General features: G+C 38.4%; 1 long non-coding RNA gene and 1 other non-coding gene across 3 annotated transcripts in view; one reads left to right on the forward strand and one right to left on the reverse strand.

Moving 5' to 3' along the window:
* LOC147340238 (uncharacterized) overlaps positions 1-22,756 on the reverse strand; it is a 51,496-nt gene that overhangs the window by 20,084 nt on the left and 8,656 nt on the right. For both annotated transcript variants that reach the window (XR_015158879.1, XR_015158880.1), the window contains exon 2: positions 3,787-3,860. This is a non-coding gene — a long non-coding RNA (uncharacterized LOC147340238). The remainder of the gene's footprint in view (positions 1-3,786; positions 3,861-22,756) is intronic.
* On the forward strand, positions 18,362-18,467 carry LOC147340239 (U6 spliceosomal RNA). The gene has a single exon (XR_015160038.1). It is a non-coding gene; the product is annotated as a U6 spliceosomal RNA (small nuclear RNA).

Below are 22,756 nucleotides of genomic sequence, written 5' to 3' on the forward strand. Positions count from 1 at the left end.
AGGAAAATACAACAGAAAACACTTTGACATAAGTCACAGCAAGATCCTCTATGACCCACCTCCTAGAGTAATAGAAATAAAAACAAAAATAAACAACTGCAACCTTATTAAACTTAAAAGCTTTTGCACTGCAAAGGAAACCATAAACAAGATGAAGAGACAGCCTTCAGAATGGAAGAAAATAACTGCAAATGAAGCAACTGACAGAAAAAAAAAACCAATCAAAAAATTGCAGAAGCCCTAAACATACATTTCTCCAAAGAATACATGGCCAATAAACAGGAAAAAATACTCAACATTGTTCATTATTAGAGAAATGAAAATCAAAACTACAATGAAGTGTTACCTCACACTGGTCAGAATGGCCATCATCAAAAACTCTAAAACAATAAATACTGGAGAGGATGTGGAGAAAAGAGAACCCTCTTGCACAGTTGGTGGAAATGTAAATTGATACAGCCACTATGAAGAACAGTATAGAGATTTCTTTAAAAGCTAGGAATAAAACTACTGTATGATCCACCATTCCCACTACTAGGCATATACTCTAAGAAAACCACAATTGAAAAAATACACATGTACTCCATTGTACATTACAGTACTATTTACAATAGCTAGGACATGGAAGCAATCTAGATGTCCATCAACAGATGAATGGATAAAGAAGTTGTGGCACATATACACAATGGAACAGTACTCAGCCGTAAAATGGAATGAACTTCAGTCAGTTCTAGTGAAGTGGATGAACCTAGAGTCTGTTATAGAAAGTGAAGTAAGTCAGAAAGAGAAAAACAAATATCATATGTCAATGCATATATATGGAAGCTAGAAAGATTGTACTGATGAAACTATTTGCAGGGCAGGAATAGAGATGAAGGTATAAATAACAGATTTGTGGACACAGCAAGGGAAGGAGAGAGTGGGAAGAATTGAGAGGGCAGCATTAAAACACATACCTTACCATATGTAAAATAGATAGCTAGTGGGAAGCTGCTGTATAACGCAAGGAACTCAACCCAGTGCTCTGTGACAACCTAGAGCAGTGAGATGGGGTGGAAGGCGGGAGGCAGATTCAGGAGGGAGCGTACATATGTATACTTATAGCTTATTCACATTGTTGTATGGCAGAAACTAACACAACATTGTAAAGCAATTTTCCTCCAATTGAATTTTTTTTTAAAGATTAGGGGGAGAAAAGCTTATAATTTAATTTGAAAAAGTCTCAAGGGAAAAAGAATCAGTTCATTGAAGTAGTAATTAAGAAAAACTGAGCATCAGTTACCATTACCACTGTAAGTATCAAAAACCTTAGGCCAAAATGACTAAAAATTCCATTTACTTATGGACCTTCAACACCTGGTGAAAATATAACAGGGTGAGAAGCTTTCACTGGTGCATGGAACTAGCTCATAGTAGCCATGAGAGCCAGTTTTTAAACTTTTGGAAAATTTTTGAGATCATTGTGAAAGGTACACTATTAAAACTTAAATTATATAAACTTACAGTTAACAAACACTTGAAATTCATCACTTCCTAATTATTTCACAATTTTGTATTATCTAATTTTTTTCTTTAAGAAAATAAAGCCCTTTATTTTCAGGGAGAGGGTCGTTAAGAAAGAAAAGAAAAAGACTCTCGTTAGCATCTTATTTTCTTGATGTTATTAACATTTACTATATCTGTGTGGTGGAAACACTACGTAATGGTGGCTACCATGTAACTCTTTCCAACTCTGCATTCAATCATGTCTTGTTGGTGAGAGTATTAACATGGAAACTGACAAATTAACAAATGCTGTAAGTCACTGCTTTTTGTTTGAGAGAGCCAGTAGCTAAACATTTATCAGCATGCTATTGCTCATATAATTCTAGGTCTAAGGAAGACTCAAGAATTAAATACAAAACATCTCATCAAGCAGGTGAGTAGGCTGTCCTTGAAAGTGCTTTGTGAAAGAAAGTTGGCCAAATAGACAATATTCCAGATGAGTTAGGCCTCATAATTACTTTGTATCCCAGTGATCAGACACTTTATCTCCACCAGAGCACCTCAGGAGTTATTTTTTTAGAAGTATATGACATGGCTTTCCTCCAGAAACCCAAGGGTCTGTATTGTAATTCTCTGATGAGAGAGTATTATAAACTCCATAGAATTTTCCTAATTACTGATACCTCTAATATCATATGGACTGCTGGGTCATATGGATTCAAACAACAGTGATTCTTGTACCATTGCCTGGATCTGCTGCAGAACTTTTTCCTGCTCTGAAAGTGAAAGTGAAGTCGCTCAGTCATATCCGACTTTTTGCGACCCCATGGACTGTAGTCTACCAGGCTCCTCCCTCCATGGGATTCTCCAGGCAAGAGTACTGGAGCGGGGTGCCATTTCCTTCTCCAGGGAATCTTCCCGACCCAGGGATTGAACCCGGGTCTCCCATATTCCAGGCAGATGCTTTAACCTCTGAGCCACCAGGGAAGCCTGAACCTCACTTAAAGCTGGCAGATTTTAGTGTCACCCGATATATGGGTTGTACCACTATTCAAAGATGTAAGCACTTTTCCAGATACCCTTAGAGCCCAATGAGGTCTCTGGGGTGATGTGCTCCTTTATGGTGAGGGGGCAAGATGCAAAAATGTGTCCTTTATTGTTAGGGGATTTCCTGGCATACCCTAGGCAATTGAAGTTCTAAAACTGTTAACTTTGTGGCAGTTCCTTAAATTTTCATAAGGGCTATGTCCTGCTTTCTGGAGTACATGAGTCTTGACACTGGAAATATTTCAGGTATTTTTTTTTTCTTAATGAGTCAGATTGGCAAGATGTCATCAATACAGTGGACCACTATGACGTTCTGTGGGATGTGTAGCTGGTCTGTATCTCTTTGGACTATTTTAAGACAGAAGACAAGGAAAGCCCTGGGGCAAGACTGTAAAAGTATTCTGTGGTATATTCCCAATGAACAGAATTTCTGATAAGAATAGAGACAGATGCATTCTTCAAACCAACAGCCACATACCATGTACCTGAGATCATGTTAATCTGATCTAGCAAATATACTATGCCTGGCACAAGCAGCTGAAATTGGGGCTATTACTTGGTTTGCAGTAGTCCACTTTTATCTTCCAACATATGTCCAGATTTTACAAGGACCAGACTGGTTATTCAAATGAACATACAAAGAAGACTACCACCACTACATTTCCCCTAAGATTAGACATTATTTTTTGTTTACTACCTTTGTATTTTCTTGGAGGGGGTGCAATTTTAGAAGCTGCCACTTGGCTTTCCCTACTGCGATAGCTCTAATCCTTGTGGCTGTACCAATCTCTAAGGATTTAAGGATCTCTCTCAATGGCAACCCACTCCAGTATTCGTGGCTGGAGAATCCCATGGACAGAGGATCCTGGTGGGCTGCAGGCCACGGGGTCGCAAAGAGTTGGACACGACTGAGCGACTTCACTTCCACTCAGTTAATAGAGAGTCCATTTCAGTTATACCTGTAGGGCCAAGGAAATGACCACTGGAAACGTGGAAATCACAGTGGAAACACTGTGATCGTGATCCAGATCTGAATCATGACTCCATTTATTGCCTGGCATTCATTTCCCCCCACTCCAATAAGAATCCATCATGATGCTTTGGGTATTCAGATTTCAGTGTCAAGTTGGGTCTAGTGCCCAAAAGTTCTTAAAATGTTTGGCTATTACCCCTTCTTCAGTGTACAGTTAACTCAGTAAAAAGCTATGAGTCCCTCTCACAATGGACTGTGACAATTATTACTGGTGTGCTTACCACAGTGTTTCAGGATCCGTTATCCTAGTGACTTCTTTCTCAGTTAATAGGTTCTGGTTCCCAAAACTCCTGAACTGGGAAAGAAATAGGAACTTTTATTGAAGCAATTGAGCTTAGCTACCTGATCATCTATCCTTGATCTCATTTGATTTTATGGATTGATTAGCTTCCTTCTGTTTTTCTCCTAGTGATGCCATGTTCTATTAAACATCTCCATCACTCTTTGAAAGTCATGATCCCCTGGCTCTTGCTCTAAACTTGTTGCTCATCACTATAATAATATTGACCTGGCTTCTAATGGTTATAGCACTTCCGCATGGCTTCTAGCACCCCCATTTCTATCAGTGAGGTCACTTTTATAGCAGCATCACCACTGGCCAACAGAGGACTACCACCATAAAGCATTCTTGTGATGTTGGTTTCCTCTCACCATCACATCTGGCAAATGAGATGGTAAGTGGTGTATCCTCTTAGCCTTCCCAATAAATACAGCCCTTCAGAGTGTTTTCTGGACTTACACAGTATGTCCACTTCAGCATTCCCACTTTTGCCCTATAGTCTTCCAATACCTGCAACTCTGGTGTCTCTATCTAACTTAAAGTGAACCATTGCTTTGTCCATGTTTGGAAAAGTAACTATTCTTGGAGTCTTTGCCAAGGAGTTAAATCCTGTTTCCTGGAAGAGTGCTCCCAAATCAATAAACTCTGTATTTTCCAACTTTATATTCTGCTTCCCACCCCTGCTTAGTCAAGTGCCCTTAGAAACCAGTCCTACACACATAATCCCCCAACTCATGGCAGTACCCCTTGACTGGAAACTGCAGATAATTCAAGGCTGAGTCCCTTTCCTACCTTATGAGAGCATCATTTCCCTGGCAAAACCATGATATAGCTTAACCCTGGATATTGGCTTAGTGATCACAACAGTGCTGAGGCATATCCTGGGATAGGAGGCTGGGTGGGGAATACAGGTTTTCTTATGTGGTATAAGTTCCTGCATCATCGTTAAATAAGTAGGGAGAGCTAGTCTTTTATAGAGAAGAGGGGCCATAGGGTTCCTGGTAACCTGGGATTTTAAGCTGTTGCGACTATTAACCTATCTGTCTCCAGCCTATGTGTCAGGGTCCACATCTTTCCCAGTGCAGATCATGACCTTGGCATAACAGAACTTGGATTTTTTTTTAAATTTATCTTTTTTGAAGGCCTTTTAAAATTAAGTCCCAGGCCTGGTCTTCAGTTTCCACTTAATTCCACTACCCATATAGTTACTCCTTCCCTCATGTTTCCTAAATGCCAGAATTATGGCATCAGCTAGTGCATTCCTTTCCACCAGTATACCATTTCACTTCACTAGCAGTGAAAGTTTTAACAATGACACTGTCTTGTGCCAAAAGCTTCTTTGGTTCCACCTATCAGCAATGATGAGATTCTCATTGCCAGTTGGGTGGCAGGTGATACAGTTTCTAATTCTATTCTCAATATTTGCTTTGTCAGGTCTGGCACCAACTGTGGTAGGTCAGGCACCTGAGAAATAGACTCTGAAATAGAGCTTACAGTGCGCTAAGATTATTAGGGAGTGAGTGCACTGAGATCAAAGCCTATGGAAGAGTTGTGAACAAACAAAACTGGGAGGGGAGAGAAGTTGTGTTTTGGAGTCAATGGAAGTCTAAGTTGACACTACACTGAGGTCTAAAGCTTGGTTACTTATTTGGACTTATTATGAATTGAAGTGAGATGCCAACGTTCGTTTGATCATAGAGAAAACAAGAAAATGCCAGAAAAACATTTACTTTTGCATCATTGACTATGCTGAAGTCTTTGACTGTGTGGATCACAACAAACTGGAAAATTCTTGAAGGGATGGGAATATCAGACTACCTTACCTGCCTCCTGAGAAACCTGAATGCTGTCAAGAAGCAACAGTTAGTACTGGACATGGAACAACAAAATGGTTCAGAATTGGGAAAGGAGTATGTCAAAGCTGTGTATTGTCACTCTGCTTATTTAACTTATATGTAGAGTACATCATGCAAAATGCTGGGCTGGATGAATCACAAGCTGGAATCAAGATTACTGGGAGAAATATCAACAAGCTCAGACATGCAGATGACACCACTCTAAAGGCAGAAAGTGAAGAGGGATTAAAGAGCCTCTTGATGAGGGTGAAAGAGGAGAGTGAAAAAACTGGCTTCAAACTCAACATTCAAAAAATGAAGATCATGTCATCTGGTCCCATCAATTCATGGCAAATAGAAGGGGAAAATGTGGAAACAATGACAGATTTTATTTTCTTGGGCTCCAAAATCCCTGTGGACACTGACTGCAGCCATGAAATTAAAAGATGCTTGCTCCTTGGAAGGAAAGCTATGACAAACCTAGACAGCATATTAAAAAGCAGAGACATCACTTTGCTGACAAAGGTCTGTATCTCTTTCTCTTTAGTTGCTAAGTCATGTCCAACTCTTGCGACCCCATGGACTGTAGCCTGCCAGGCTCCTCTGTCCATGGGGTTCTCAGGCAAGAATACTGAAGTGGGTTGCCATTTCCTAAGCTATAGTTTTTCCAGTAGTAATGTATGGATGTGACAGTTGGTTCAAAAAGAAGGCTGAGCACCCAAGAATTGATGACTTTGAACTGTGGTGTTGGAGAAGATGCTTGAGAATCCTTTGAACTGCAAGGAGATCAAACCAGTCAATCCTAAAGGAAATCAATCTTGAATATTTACTGGAAGGACTGATGCAGAAGCTGAAGCTCCAGTACTTTGGTCACCTGATGTAAAGAGTTGACTCACTCGAAAAGACTCACATGCTTGGAAAGATTGAAGGCAAAAGGAGAAGGGGCAGCAGAGAATGAGCTGGTTAATAGCATCACTGACTCAATGGACACATGTTTGAGCAAACTCCAAGAGACAGTAAAGGACAGGGAAGCCTGCCGTGCTGCAGTTCATGGGGTCACAAAGAGTTGGACATGACTTAGGGACTGAACAGTACAGAAGTGTGAAGATCAGACCTTTCTATTCCTTCTTGAATCAGTCATTAGGTGTAGGCTGCTCTAGAAAGGGAGCATGACCTTGGGCAAGGCAGCGCTGAGGCAGTCTCCTGGGCTTCCCTGGTGGCTCGGAGAGTAAAGCGTCTGCCTGCAATTCAGGAGACCTGGGTTCGATCCCTGGGTCAGGAAGATCCCCTGGAGAAGGAAATGGCAATCCACACCAGTACTCTTGCCTGGGGGTCAAAAGCTATCAGCAGTACTTGCAGAGGCTGGGCAGAGTAGATGGGGAGATCTAGATGGCATATCACAGCATTCATCAACTATAATAGCAAAATATCTTTAGTAATTTCTAGACTTCAAACTTCCAAAGAGTGCAGAACTGCCTAGGGATGGATGTGGTAAACAAATATAAATGTTATTTAATGATCTATTAGGTTTAAGAATATGACCTTGATCTTTCTGTAGGTCAAAATTATTGAATAACATCAATTTCATAGTTTAACCTAATTATAGAATAGACCAGGAAGGAGCTTTCATTGGCTTGTGGATATATTTAAATGTTTATGCATTTTAAAATAATCTATAAAATAGCTTCACTTCCCACACATGCCCAACACCCTCCCCATCCTCCCCATTTTGGTTATACTCATTAAAATCTCTGCTTTTAAAGCACTTGATGTCACCCAAAACCAATAGTAAATAATGCCTGATGAATGCAATGAGAACACTTTCATTCTACCTCTGAGACTTGACTCTTGTCCCTTTCCTCACTTGGAATTCTTCTTTCTGAATTGTTCCAACCAAACTACAACAAGAACAGCACCCTTTTCCAAACCTACCTCCTCCTTATAGACTCATGAGGGAAGACAATGTCAAGAGAGAATATAAAGTCATTTCAATGTATTTTTATTCTGTATTTACGAGTTCTTTATTGCTGCATAGCAAATCACTCCAACACTTACTGGTTGAAAACAATACCAATCATTTTGATCACAAATGTGAAATTTAGGCAGGCTTTGGCATGGAGCATTTGTACCTGCCCTACATGGCATCAGCTAGGGCAGCTCAACCAAGGGCTGAAGGATCCATTTCCAAGCTGGCTCATTCACACATGACAAGTCTGTGCTGGCTGCCAGCTGGGAACTTAGCCAGGGCTGAGGGTGGCAGGGAGGTGGGGCTGTTGGATTCAGTATGGTGGCTGAGCTCCAAGAGTGAACATCTCCCAAACCCAAATGGATTATGTTTGGATATTACTAAAGAATTTAGCTGAGAATCCAAGTAATGCCTGATCTTTTCTCCATCTGTTTTTCACTTATAACCAGCTTATTTCAAAATGGATTTGAGGCAGAAGCTCCCTTTATTTAAGGGAGACACAGTAACCTTTAAATGCAATTTTTATACTCTGGATTCTAAGAGATGATCTGCATTTCTGAGAGGGAAAATAAGTATGTGCACAGTGGGAAGAGATGTGTTTGTGCATTTGCACTCTGTGTGAGCACACATGTGCATGCCTGTGTGTTTTATATGTGTGTATATTATGTATGTGCCTATAAGCGTCTACATGTGTGTGCATGTGACTGTGTGTATTTATATGTGTGTCTAAGTTATTAAAATTGTGTCTGTGTGTGTTAGCATTTGTATGCATGTGTGTGCACGTTGTGTAGTTTCCATAAGGATATCAATCTTTATTGTAGTTCCAAAATTGTTGCAGGACTGCTAAATGATAGCATGATACTTTTTAAAAGAAAATTTAGGTCTCTATGCAAAGTCAACAGAAAGTTTGTTGCTCAGTCATGTCCAATTCTTTGCAAATCCATGAACTGTAGCCTGCCAGTCTCCTCTGTTCATAGAATTCTCTAGGCAAGAATACTGGAGTGGGTTACCATTCCCTTCTCCAGGGGATCTTCCCAACCCAGTGATCAAATCCAGGTCTCCTGATTGCAGGTAGATTCTTTACCATTTGAGCCATCAGGGAAGCCCCAAAGTCAACAGACAGTAATGTAATTATTTTAAACTACATATGTATTAGCTCAAACCATAGCATTTTCTTCAAGTAACACCTTTATTAATACAAAACTGACTAAGACAGCTTATCTGAGCCATCATCTTTTAAATGTTTTAGTATCAAAAGTCCTGCAGATTGTCCTGATAAAGTACAAGAGATACTGTAGAAGAATCTATTGAATTTTCCGTGACAAATATGATTTATGACATACTTAGAACTACCTGAGAAATGATTCTGAAATTATTCATTTGTTCCTGGTTCAAGTTAACAAAGAATGCAGCACATTTTTACCATTGTTTGTAAAGGAGATTTAGGTTTCCAAAGAATGCACTACACAACCGCTCTAACCTTGGTATCTGATAATGTTAAACTTTATTTCTCTGGCACATGAGGTATTTAAGGGAGTTACATTTTGCTTAATTTTGTTATGTATATACAGTAATATGGACTTCTCCAGGGGCTCAGGGGTAAACAATCCTCCTGCAATACAGGAACCACAGGAGACCTGGGTTTGATCTCTGGCTTGGGAAGATCCCCTAGAGGAGGAAGTGGCAACCCACTCCAGCATTCTTATCTAGAGAATCCATGGACAGAGAAGCTTGGCAGGCTACAGTCTAAAGGGTCACAAAGAATTGGACATGACTGAAGCAACTTAGCACACATGCATATACAGTAATACACACCTTTTTTTATAGTTCTATGAGTTTTGACAAAATGCACAGAGTTGTATAATAGCCATCAAAATCAGGAGACAGAATAGCTCCCTTAGCCCAAAATATTAGCTCATCCTATCTCTTTATAGTCAAACCTTCATTCTCCCCTGAAGCCTGGTAACCACTTACCTTTCTCCCTCCCTATAGCTTTGCCTTTTCCATAATGTCATGGAGATGAGATTATACCATATATAACCTTCTGAGTCTGGCTTCTTTCACTGAGAAATGCATTTGATATACACCCATATCATTACATGTATGTACATTTAACTTGTTTTTATTGTTCAGTAGGATTTCATTTTATGGATGTACACTGTTCAACCAATAACCAACTAAAGGACATTTAGGTTATTTCTAGTTTGGTGCTATTGTGAATAAAGCTGCAATAAGCATCCATGTACAGTTTTAGTGTGGGAACAGAAAATTTAATTTTTCTAGTAAATAGTAATGGGATTACTTTGCATTGGGATTACTGGGTCAGACAGTAAGTTCAATTTTAACTTTATAAGAAAATTCACCTTGCATTTCCATCAGCAATGTATGAAAGTTCCAGTTGCTTCATATCTACTTCAATATTTTACTGTCAGTATTTTTATATTAGCTCTTTTAGTAGGTGCATAGTAGTATCTCCCTGTGGTTTTCATTTGCATTTCCCCAATAACTAATGATGACAATCAAATTTGTGTTCATTTTCTTTCCACACAGTTCCATTGAGAAGTGTCTGTTGAAATCTTTGCCTATGTTTGAGGGGTTATATGCTTTCTTATTGTTGAATTTTGTTTGTGAGTTCACTATGTATTCATAATTACTTTGCCAGATATCATTTGCAAATATTTTCTCTAGTTTGTAGCTTGTCTTTTCATTCTCTTAATAGTATTTTAAAGAGCAAAGCTTTAATTTTCCCAAAATCTGACTTAAAAATTTTTATTTTATAAATCATGCTTTTGGTTAATATCTAAGAACTCATTCCCTAATACAAGGTTACACAAATTTCCTAGATTTCATCTAAAAGTTTTATAGTTTTATATTTATATTAAATCTAGGAGTCATTTTTAGTTAACTTTTTTATCAAGTGTAAGGGATAGGATATGGTTCATTTTCATGCCTATGATATTCAATTATTCTAGCACCGTTTGTTGGTAAGACTATCCTTTCTACATTGAATTACTTTTGCATCAATTGACCATTTTAGACTGGGTCTATTTCTGGAACTCCTACTCTATCACATTGATCTATGTGTGGTATTTTCACCAATACCACACTAACTTGATTACTGTAACTTTATAGTATGTTTTGAAATCAAGTAGTATGAGTTTCTCATTTTTTTTTCTTTTTTCAAAATTATTTCACTTATTCTAAAAAAAAAAATTATTTCAGTTATTCTGATTTCTTTGCCTTATAATACAGATCTTAGAAGAAGTTTTAGATATCTACAAAAAGTCTGGTGGAAAATTTGCTTGTCCATAGATCAATTTGGGGAGAATAGATATCTTAACAGTAATAGCTCTTCTGACCCACAACCATGGCATATTTTCCCACTAATTTAGGTATTATTTAATTAAAAAAAATGTTATTGGAGTATAGTTGATTTACAATGTTGTGTTAGTTTCAAGTATACAACAAACTGAATCAGTTATGCATATACATATATCTGCTCTTTTTTAAGATTCTTTTCCCGTATAGATTGACAGAGTATTGAGTGGAGTTCTCTATGCTATAGTAGGTCCTTATTCATTATCTATTTTATATATAGCAGTGTGTATATGTCAATCCCAATCTCTCAATTTACCTCTCCCTGCCCTCTTATCCCCTGGTAACCATGAGTTTGTTTTCTACATCTGTGACTCCACTTCTGTTTTGTAAATAAGTTGTACCCTTTCTTTTAGATTCTACATATGAGTGATATCCAATAGTATCTGTCTTTGTCTGACTTAGTTCACTCAGTATGACAATCTCAAGGTCTATCCATATTGCTGCAAATGGCATTATTTTGTTCTTTTTAATGACCGAGTAATATTCCATTGTATACATGTACCACATCTTCATTATCCAATTTCTCACTTGAAACTGAGGGACTTCCAGAATGTTGGGTTTATATATTTTATCATTTCTAAAAATTAATAACCATTATAGCTTTATTTTCTCTCTACTGCTCTTTTGGGATTCTAATACATTATTGTTAGACCGTTTCCCTGTACCCTCATATCTCTTAATCTCTCTTTTGTAGTTTCCATCCTTTATTCTTTCTGTGGTGCATTCTGGATAATTTTTTCTGACTTATCTTCAAACTCCCAATTATCTTTTTATCCATGAATAGTCTTTTAATTTCTATGCATTGATCTGTAATGTATTCATGTAAATGTGTGTATGTATATACAAATATATATATGTATGTGTATATACATATACACAAACACATATGTATATAGATATATATCCATCATGAATATATCTATATGGGTCTATTTATTTATATACATATATTCATTTCTACAAGTTCTAACTGGTCCTTTTTCAGATCTGATTTTACTTCATAAGGTTTTCTGTTTGCAATATTTCAGTTTATCTTTCATTTATTTAAACATTGAAAGCATAATTGTTTTGTAAGTCTTAAATAATAACTCCACATCCAGAGTCTTTGTAGATCTCTTTCTGCTGTCTGTTCTTTCTGCTTGTTCTTATGCACAGTGCTTCTTTTGCTTTATGAGTGGCGCTGTTTGCACTAAATATCTTCGAAAATATAATAATTTGAACTCTGTTATAAAAGGTGCAAAAATACACAAAAGAAAGTACACATTTACTTAAACCAAATATCTAGGGATACTATCTGTTTGGTATCACTTCAAACTAAATTCAGTGCTAGAGGGTTTCATTTTTATGTTGCTTTTTGGGGGGGGAGTCCATCCATAAGATGTCAAATATAAAACATAAAACTATATTCAAAGGCCAATTTACTTCTACTTCACAGTGACCCAAAGAGTATAGCCCTTTAGGAATTCTACTTATACTGGGGAGCATCTTCTCTTAACTTCTTCCCACCTTGGGTAACCATATCAGCCTGGCTGTAAAAACTAAAGTTTTCGTTTTTCCTGATTGACAAAAGCCTTTAGAGGCCACTTAGCTCCCTTTACCTCTCTAGATTCCTGCTTTCCCTTTGAGTTTATCCTGGAAATTCCTATCTTGTTAGCTCTTCAATGCTTTATAAAAATAACTTCGTTTTTTGCATTTATCCATAATTTGTCATTGTTTTTCTGAAAAAAGTTGGCCCAAATAACCTGCTGCTGCTGCTGCTAAGTCGCTTCAGTCGTGTCGACTCTGTGCTACCCCATAGATGGAAGCTCACCAGGCTCCCCTGTTTCTGGGATTCTCCAGGCAAGAACACTGGAGTGGGTTGCCATTTCATTCTCCAATGCGTGAAAGTGAAAAGTGAAAGTGAAGTTGCTCAGTTGTGTCCGACTCTTCATGACCGCATGGACTGCAGCCTACCAGGCTTCTCTGTCCATGGGATTTTCCAAGCAAGAGTACTGGAGTGGGGTGCCATTGCCTTCTCCAAAATAACCTAGCTTGCTATTACTAGAAACAGGAAAATCTTTACAAGAATAAGTCCCATTGCAGATTGGAATTGTACAGGTCCTGATATGTCACGGTGATAATATTTTAATTTATTTTCATTTTACTTTTGTGGGGAGGTGTTGCCCATTCTAGTTTCTGCACACAGCTATCTTATTTTAAGGGTGAAAATGAAATATTCAGTAGGAGTCTTTGTCTTTTGGCGTCAGCAATGAACAGATTCTCTTCCCCATCTGTTAGTTGGGGGGAGGGTGAAAAACATTTTCTTTTTCTGTATAATTTTCTCTTTTCAGACCTACCTATATAATTTTACAATTACCTTTATGTTACAGAATATTTGTTAGCACTTCTAAAATTGACTTTTCTTATTCTGTGCTCAGAAGTCTTTGTTATTGTTTTTCCTGCCTTTCTCTTATTTGTATGAGAATGAAGATCAGGGTTTGTAAGTTTCCTTTTCTGGGTTTTTTTTTTTTTTTTTTGGTAGGAGTAGGTGGGTGAGGGGAAACTATCTTTTTTTTTGTCCTACTTGAACTCTTGTTATCCTATTTTCCTTATTTAACTTTTTTTTTTTTTTACAGAAATAGACCCACAGACATAGAAAACAAATGGTTATGGTTACCAAATGGAAAGGAGGGAGAGGGATAAATTAGGTGTTTGGGATTCACACACACACACTACTGTACATAAAACAGATAAATGATATTATCCTACTGTATAGCACAGGGAACTATACTCAATATTTTACAATAGCCTATAAGGGAAAATAATTTGAAAAAGAATAGAGGTATATTACTGAATTACAGGGCCCTACACCTGAAACTAACACAACATTGTAACTATACCTCAATAAAATATATATGTGTGTATATATAAAGAAAAGAGAAAAATGTTTGATTTAATCCACTTCACTTTTCTTGGCAACCTATGAAGTGCTGTAAAGAAATTTCTTTAAGTTTTATGGTGATGGGATTAGATTCAAAAAATTTTTCTAAATAAATAAGAGGATTATAAGAAGTTTACAAGTCAGACTTTTGGTAACAACTGGATTATCTCATCTATTAATAAAGCCAACTTCATCAAGCAATAACTTGCTACAATCTCATTATAATCAATGCTTAAAGTGTTTCAAGTCTTGTCATTCATGAGTCACCAACTACTGGAAGCTGCACCTACCAAGGGGTTTTGTGAAGAAGGGAGACTCCACCCTTACACACCCACACTGAGCAAACCAAGAGTTGATGCTTGAAGAGAAAACATAAAAGATAAGTACAAGTCAATAAAATAACAGGCTAATAAAAATTAAGATAGTAAGCAGAAAAGAATTAGATACATAAAATTATTTTTTGGGATTATTACAAACTTAAAAATCATATTATCACGTTATTACAAGATGTGTATGTCTATAAATGGGCTTCCCCAGTGGCTCAGCAGTAAAGAATCCACCTGCAATGCAGGAGCCACAGGAGACGTGGGTTCGATCCCTCTGTTGGGGAGATCCCCTGGAGGAAGAAATGGCAACCCACTCCAGTATTCTTGCCTGAAGAATCCCATGGACAGAGGAGCCTCGCGGGTTATGGTCCAGAGGGTCTCAAAGAGTCAGACACGACAGAAGTGACTTAGCGCACGCACACACACCATGTCTCTAAGCAACCTAGGACCTCCAGTTTTCCAGTTAAGACAATGTAGCTTCATTGCAGACACTCCTGATTTCCCCTAAATTCAGTGATCGTTTGTTCTGATGGTGCCTTAGAAGATCCATTCTCATAGTGTGTTTTATCACAGAATCATTCAGAAAGCTGCTAAGAGGTATCATCAGAAATAAACAATCTCCTGGTCAGATAAGACAGAGAAATACCAAATTAAATAAAATCAACCGATTTTCTGTACCATATAATTCCTAAGCCTTCAATGTGCCAATTGGCATAATGAATCTCTAAAAGTGAAGTTAGGGTGTAGTGGTCCCTCTTTTTTTGAGCATGTCTTGGAACAGGTTCATGTTTGTTCTAATGAACACACTTTAAGAAATGTGTCTCTAAATAGAGAGTGAGAATTTTAAGAAAGAGGGAGAGGAAAATCTATGTCTTCATTCTATTAAAAGGTGCATTACCAGTAAAGCCCCAAGTGTCTTTATCTCATTTCCTAATATTGTGTGAAATATGTATTATCCTTAGAAAATCGAGATATTGAAAGGTTAAGTAACTTGTCCAAGATCACACATTTGTAAGTGGCATAATTAGGATTCGAGTCCAGAAGTTCTTCACTCAAACCCTTGACTATATCTCTTCTTTCTTACAAAACAAAACAAAAAAATCTTTGTGATGTTTCCATGAATTTTCAAGTTAGAACAATTTTTTTAAGAAAATGTGCAAAAACACATAAATCCACACAGGTCACTGACATTCTGATAGACGGGACATTTGTGCAGCCAGGGATGGATTGAGTTTTACAAAATACGTTTGTGTATGTGTCCTGTACCTACACTTTGATTAATTGACCTAGCACACAGGTACAGGTACAATTTAGAAGAGACTACATTTCCACCCTGCCCGTAAGGAATGAGAAAAATGCCTCTGGCATTCACTAAGTACACTAGCTTGCATGGTTTCCCTTATCACTGGGAGGGAGGGGAGTCAAGTTTCACCTGCAGCATCTCCTGCATACTCCTCATACATTCATTCTCCTTCACATCCCTTCCTGATTCTATTCCAAGTTTCTGTTTTAGAGGTGATTATCAAGGGAAAAACTTACTGATGGAATTCCTATGCAGTTCATGTTGGACATGAGAACCATAGAGAATTTGACATGTACCAACTCTCATTCCTTTTGAATGATACACTAAACAAGCCCAGAGATGTTTCAGATTGTTCCAGGAGCATACATACCAGGATTCATTAGGGCTTGATGTGTATCTGTGTATCGAAGTGAAAATGGTGTGTGCCTTCTCAAGTCTGATGTCTTCCCCAGGAAGACAGTGCCACTCAGATGGCATGTATGGTGACATGCACATGATTCCTTTGAAGTCTTGAGCAATTCACTAATAACTCACAAGGCCAGAAGGCAGATTTTAAATCAAGTATCAGAAAACACCTTCAAGTGCAATAATAGAGGATCAATTAAATGAAATATACTCCAATATGACAAAAGATCAAAGAGTCTTTAAAATATTCATGACTTTTTAATGATATGAAGAAACAGTCATGATATAACTTACCTATTTAGCACATACTACATGTCAGGCTCTGCTTTCAGGACTATTATGACACTTACTTCTGGTGGAAGGACAGGTGTTAACAGGTGCCAGAATCGTAACATATATGTTTCATCCACTGAGGTTTCCATAATGGCTGGAGTTTCTCCCCCATTCCAGTCTTACTAACACCAATCACAATTGGCTTCCTCCATTTCCTCCAGTATGCCATTCAAATGGTATCATTTTCTCAGTGTGCCATTATGGAAAAAAATATTAGGATGTCTTATCAAAGGAAAATAAACAGGTAATATGATAGTTGTTGATCTGAGGAAAAATAAATCAGGGTCAGAAGTAGAATAATAACGTTGTCATTTTATGTGCCTGGTGAAAAAAAGATCTCTTCATGGAGGTAAATTTTAACCAAATTTCAGAATTAACTGGAGGAAGTAAGTAGTATGGATATTTCCAGGCAGAGGGAACTGCAAGTGCAAAGGCCCTGAGGAAGGAGCATATTTGGCATGCTAGAAGAACAGAAAGAAATCTAGTATAGCTAAAGTGGGATAAATAAGGAGAGTGAAAAACATGATCCAAAAGGCCTTTTATGTAGCCTTATTTCCAGATTCCTCCACTCATTACCTGGCATTGCTACTGTAGGATAGTCAGCTTTCTATTATAAGTTTCTAAACCTGATGTGTTTCTTCCATGTCTGATTCCATCAGGTTCAACAAAGCATCCCCTTGGCTGACTTTCAAACACAACTGAATGTTGTGAATATTGAATATTCATGTACTAATTTATTTGTTCACAGGCACAGTATACAATGGATTGTTACTCAGCCATTAAAAAGAATGAAATAATGCTATTTGCTGCAAAATGGATGAACCTAGAGAGTGTTACACTGAGTGAATTAAGTCAGACAGAGAAGGAGAAATACCATATGAGATCCCTTTTTTGGTGGATTCTAAAAAGAAATGATACAAATAAACTTACTTACAAACAGCAACAGACTCACAGAGAACAAACTTATGGTTGCCAGAGAGAAGGGATAGTTAGGGAGTTTGGGAAGGTCATGTACACACTGCTATATTCAAAACGGATAACCAACAAAAACCTATTGTATAGTACATGAAACTCTGCTCAATGTTATCGGCCAGCCTAGATGGGAAGATGGTGTTGGGGAGAATGGATACATGTATGTGTATGGCTGAGTCCCTTCCTGGTTCACCTGAAACTACCACAACATTGTTAATCAGCTATGCTGCTGCTGCTGCTAAGTCTCTTCAGTCGTGTCCGACTCTGTGCGACCCCATAGATGGCAGCCCACCAGGCTCCCCTATCCCTGGGATTCTCCAGGCAAGAACACTGGAGTGGGTTGCCATTTCCTTCTCCAATGCATGAAAGTGAAAAGTGAAAGCGAAGTCACTCAGTCGTGTCCGACTCCTAGTGACCCCATGGACTGCATCCTACCAGGCTCCTCCTTCCATGGGATTTTCCAGGCAAGAGTACTGGAGTGGGTTGCCATTGCCACCCCAATACAGAATAAAAAGTTTAGCGTTTGGAAAAAAAGTGGGGGGAAAGATTACATAAAAGGCAAACAGAACAAGAGGCAGATCAAAGCAATGACTAAGAACCAGGTGTGAAGAAGATATGAGAGTACAGAAATACATAGATACTGGGGAGCAAGGCATCAGAAGTCACACTCAAGTGGGAAGAAGAGATTCATATTTTCCAGCATAAGGAAGTTAATCAGAAACCAAGAGGTCAGAGGGTTTTAGATGTAAGGAACACAGTCAGCAAATAGAGGACGTGAGAAGTAATGGATACTTTTGTATTGTTGGACTTCCCTGGTGGTCCAGTGGTAAGACTCCACACTTTCATCTGAAGAGGGGAGGGTTTGATTCCTGGTGGGGGAACTAAAATACCCCATGCTGCATGGTGAGATCAAAAGAAAAAAAAAGAAGAAAGAAACTGAGGCAGTTTTTCTGGAGCCAAAAAATAAAAGATCATGGGCCCTGCAGTCAGACTTTGATCCTTACACTAACTCTGGGGACCTAGCTAAGAGAAGTCTCAGTTTCTTCTTGGATAATATGTATATTAAAATGGCTATCCAGTGCTCACTTTGGCAGCACATATATTAAAACTGAAACAATACAGAGAATATTAGCATGGCCCCTGAGCAAGGATGATGTGCAAATATGGAAGCATTCCATATTTTCACATGTACCATCTTAGAAAATGGTACCAGTGAATGTAAATGATGCAATCACTATGGAGAAGAGTATGATGGTTCCTTACAAAACTAAAAATAGTTACCATATGATTCAGCAATACCACTCTTGGGTATATATCTGGAGAAAATCAGAATTCAAAAGATACATGCACCCCAGTGTTCCCTGATGCACTATTTACAATAGCCAGGACATGAAAGCAACCTAACTGGCCATTGACAGAGGAGTGGATAAAGAAGATGTGTACATATATATAATAGAATATTACTCAGCCATAAAAAAGAACAAAATAATGGCATTTTCAGCAACGTGGATGAAGTTAGAGATAGTCATACTGAGTGAAATAAATCAGACAAAGACACCATGTGATATTCCTTATATGTGGAATCTTTAAAAATGGTACAAATGAGCTTATTTACAAAACAGAAATAGAGTTACAGATATAGAAGACAAACTTATGGTTACCAGGGATGGGTGTAAGGGGGAGGAATGAATTGGGAGATTGGGATTGACATATATACACTGCAACAGATAATTAATAAGGACTTACTGTATAGAACAGGAAACTACTCAATACTCTATAATGACCTATATGGGAAATTTTTTTTTAAAGACTGAACATATATATATATCTATATATATCTATATCTATATATATCTGATTATATGTATATATGTATGTGTGTGTATGTATAACTGATTCACTTTGCTGTACACATGAAACTAGTACAATATTATAAATCAACTTTGCTCCAATAAAAATTTATCTAAGAATGGCTATCCTGGTAACAGCATAATGTTTGCCAAATGTGATTTGCCTGCCTCTATGTATCTCCTGCAAGGTTCAGAGCTGTTTGTTAGGATCATCTGCACAGTGGACAAAAGCAAGCATGTTAGGGAACTGGTGAGATAAAGAAATTAGCAGTCCTCGGGTTCATCAAGGCAAGGCATTGGCAGCTCTTTCCAAGTGGGGCAGCTACCCTTCAGGGACTGTCCTGTCTGAAGGAACTTGACATCAACCCTGCCAGCACAGAGTGGTTCCAGCCCAGGCCCCATTCCAGGAGCTGTTCTGAAAGAGACCTAACTTTCTAACATACTATGATATATGTCTCTTTCTCCTCTTCATCCTGGTGCCTTCAAAAAGCCCCAGACTGCCTACCATGTGCCAGCTCCTCGTGACCAGAAAGCTTATTTTTATTCTTCCCAGTATTTAGCTCATTACCTTTGTCCATAAAAGTTGCTCATTAAATGTTGAATCATGAAATTTACTCCTATTGTATCAGCCCCTATTTTGTAAACTCCTGTGACCATAGCAGGTATAATAATCAAGAGCATTTGAAAAATGATACCTTTACTTTCACTTCTGGTCAAATTGAACTAACAGGGACCAGATTTTCTTACACTCCCAAAACAACTAAAAAATTGGAAAACTATATGAAACAGTGGCTTTCAATATCAGCCATGAGACAGTGGAGAAGAGTGGTTGCTAAGACATGGGAAATGAACAAACTGAACCTGTTGTTACCACAGCTTACTGCTTGAAGAGAGATTCCAGGCTGCAGGGCAGTCACCCTGAGTTGAGAAGAAGGAACATGAGGTCCAGGGAGGCCCAACGTCACCAGATTTCACAGGGCAGAGTAACAGATGGAAGAAACTGGACACAGAGAGAGTTCCAGAAATTTGGAGAGGAATCCCTTAAGTATTTCGATGACTATTGATCATCACATGCCAGAGAAGAAAATACCCAGGATTGAAGAAAGAATCCACTTAAAGAATTGGAGGAATCCTCAAAATTCACACAGGACCAAAAACATCCCTTTTTCTCACCAGGCAAAGTAGAAAACCTCATATATGGTGTGGTAGGGTAAATAATGGCCTTCCAAAGATGTCCAGGCCCTAATCCCCAGAATCTGCAAATATGTTCGAGTACATGGCTAAAGGGACTTGGCAGATATGATGACATTAAGGGTCTTGGGAGGCAGAGATTATTCTGGATTATCCAGGTTGTTGTTGTTTAGTCACTAAGTCATGTCTGACTCTTTGAGATGCCATGGACTGCAGCACACCAGGCTCCCCTGTCCTTCACCATCTCCTGGAGTTTGCTCAAACTCATGTCCACTGAGTCAGTGATACTATCTAACCATCTCACTCACTGCCGCCCTCTTCTCCTTTTGACTCCAGTCTTTCCCAGAATCAGGGTCTTTTCCAATGAGTGGATCCAATGTAATCACATGAGTCCTTATAAAAAGGAGGCAGGAGGGTCAGAATCAGACAAGGAAAGGTGACAATGGAAGCAAACGTATGAGAGGAAGAGAGAGAGAGAGATTGGAAGATGCTGTGCCACTGACTCAAAGATGGAGAAAGGGGCCTCAAGCCAAGGAATCAGGCAGCCCAAAGAAGCTGGAAAATGCAAGGAAACAGATTCTTCCCTCAGAGCTTCCAGAAGGAAACATATCTGCTAACATTTAACTATAGACAATTTGTTTGACTTTGAACTTCTGAAATCCAGAGCTTTAAGATAAAAAACTTACGTTCTTTCAAGCCACTAAGCTTGTGGGAATTTGTTATGGCAGAAATACACATGTGAGTACTGAATAGAATACTCAGAAGGGTCTTGCCCCAGTAATATGGCAAATTTACCTTTTGACTAAATGGTACTCTGGTCCTGTGCAACAAAGCTTAAAAGCAAGACTCAAAAGTATTAAACTGTTTCAGGATAATTTAAACACATCCCACAACAAAACTCAAGAATATTTATAGGAAAACAAAAATATCCAGCATTCAATGAGATAAAATTCACAATGTTTGTCATTCAATCAAAATTATAAGGTTAGCAATGAGGCAAGAAAACATGACTCATGATGATAAAAATCAATCAAAACTGACCAAGGAAAAAACAGATGATGAAGGGCATGAGACAATTATGTAACTGCATTTCATATGCTCAAAAACCTTGAATAAAGATTGACCATCTTAACTAGAAACAGAAAATATTTTTTTAAAAAAAAAGACTGAAATAGAAGTCCTAGAGATGAAAACTACATTTGAAGTGAAAAATACATGGGATGAAATGAATGTCAGATTATACATGGCAATAGAAAAGATTATTGAACCTACAGCCATAGCAATAGAAACTAGCCAAAATGAAGCACACAGAGAAAAAGAATACAAAGAAACTAAAAGTATAATTGAGCTATGGAATAACTTCAAACAACCTAATGTAAGTATAATTAGAAACCCTGAGAAGAGAAGAGGCAGGAAAAATATTTGAATATACAAATTTTTTCCAAATTGAGTATTATCAGATCAGATCAGATCAGTCGCTCAGTCGTGTCCGACTCCTTGTGACCCCATGAATCGCAGCACGCCAGGCCTCCCTGTCCATCACCAACTCCCGGAGTTCACTCAGACTCACGTCCATCGAGTCAGTGATGCCATCCAGCCATCTCATCCTCTGTCATCCCCTTCTCCTCCTGCCCCCAATCCCTCCCAGCATCAGAGTCTTTTCCAATGAGTCAACTCTTTGCATGAGGTGGCCAAAGTACTGGAGTTTCAGCTTTAGCATCATTCCTTCCAAAGAAATCCCAGGGCTGATCTCCTTCAGAATGGACTGGTTGGATCTCCTTGAAGTCCAAGGGACTCTCAAGAGTCTTCTCCAACACCACACTTCAAAAGCATCAATTCTTCGGCGCTCAGCCTTCTTCACAGTCCAACTCTCACATCCATACATGATCACAGGAAAAACCATAGCCTTGACTAGACGGACCTTTGTTGGCAAAGTAATGTCTCTGCTTTTGAATATGCTATCTAGGTTGGTCATAATTTTCCTTCCAAGGAGTAAGCGTCTTTTAATTTCATGGCTGCAGTCACTATCTGCAGTGATTTTGGAGCCCAGAAGAATAAAGTCTGACACTGTTTCCACTGTTTCCCCATCTATTTCCCATGAAGTGATGGGACTGGGTGCCATGATCTTCGTTTTCGGAGTGTTGAGCTTTAAGCCAACTTTTTCACTCTCCACTTTCACCTTCATCAAGAGGCTTTTTAGTTCCTCTTCCACTTTCTGCCATAAGGGTGGTGTCATCTGTATATCTGAGGTTATTGATATGTCTCCCGGCAATCTTGATTCCAGCTTGTGTTTCTTCCAGTCCAGCATTTCTCATGATGTACTCTGCATATAAATTAAATAAACAGGGTGACAATATACAGCCTTGACGTACTCCTTTTCCTATTTGGAACCAGTCTGTTGTTCCATGTCCAGTTTTAACTGTTGCTTCCTG

This window comes from Bos grunniens, chromosome X (assembly GCF_055505025.1).
Source record: "Bos grunniens cultivar Pamir isolate PY7600 chromosome X, Bosgru_T2T1.0, whole genome shotgun sequence".
NCBI classification, from domain to species: Eukaryota; Metazoa; Chordata; class Mammalia; order Artiodactyla; family Bovidae; genus Bos; species Bos grunniens.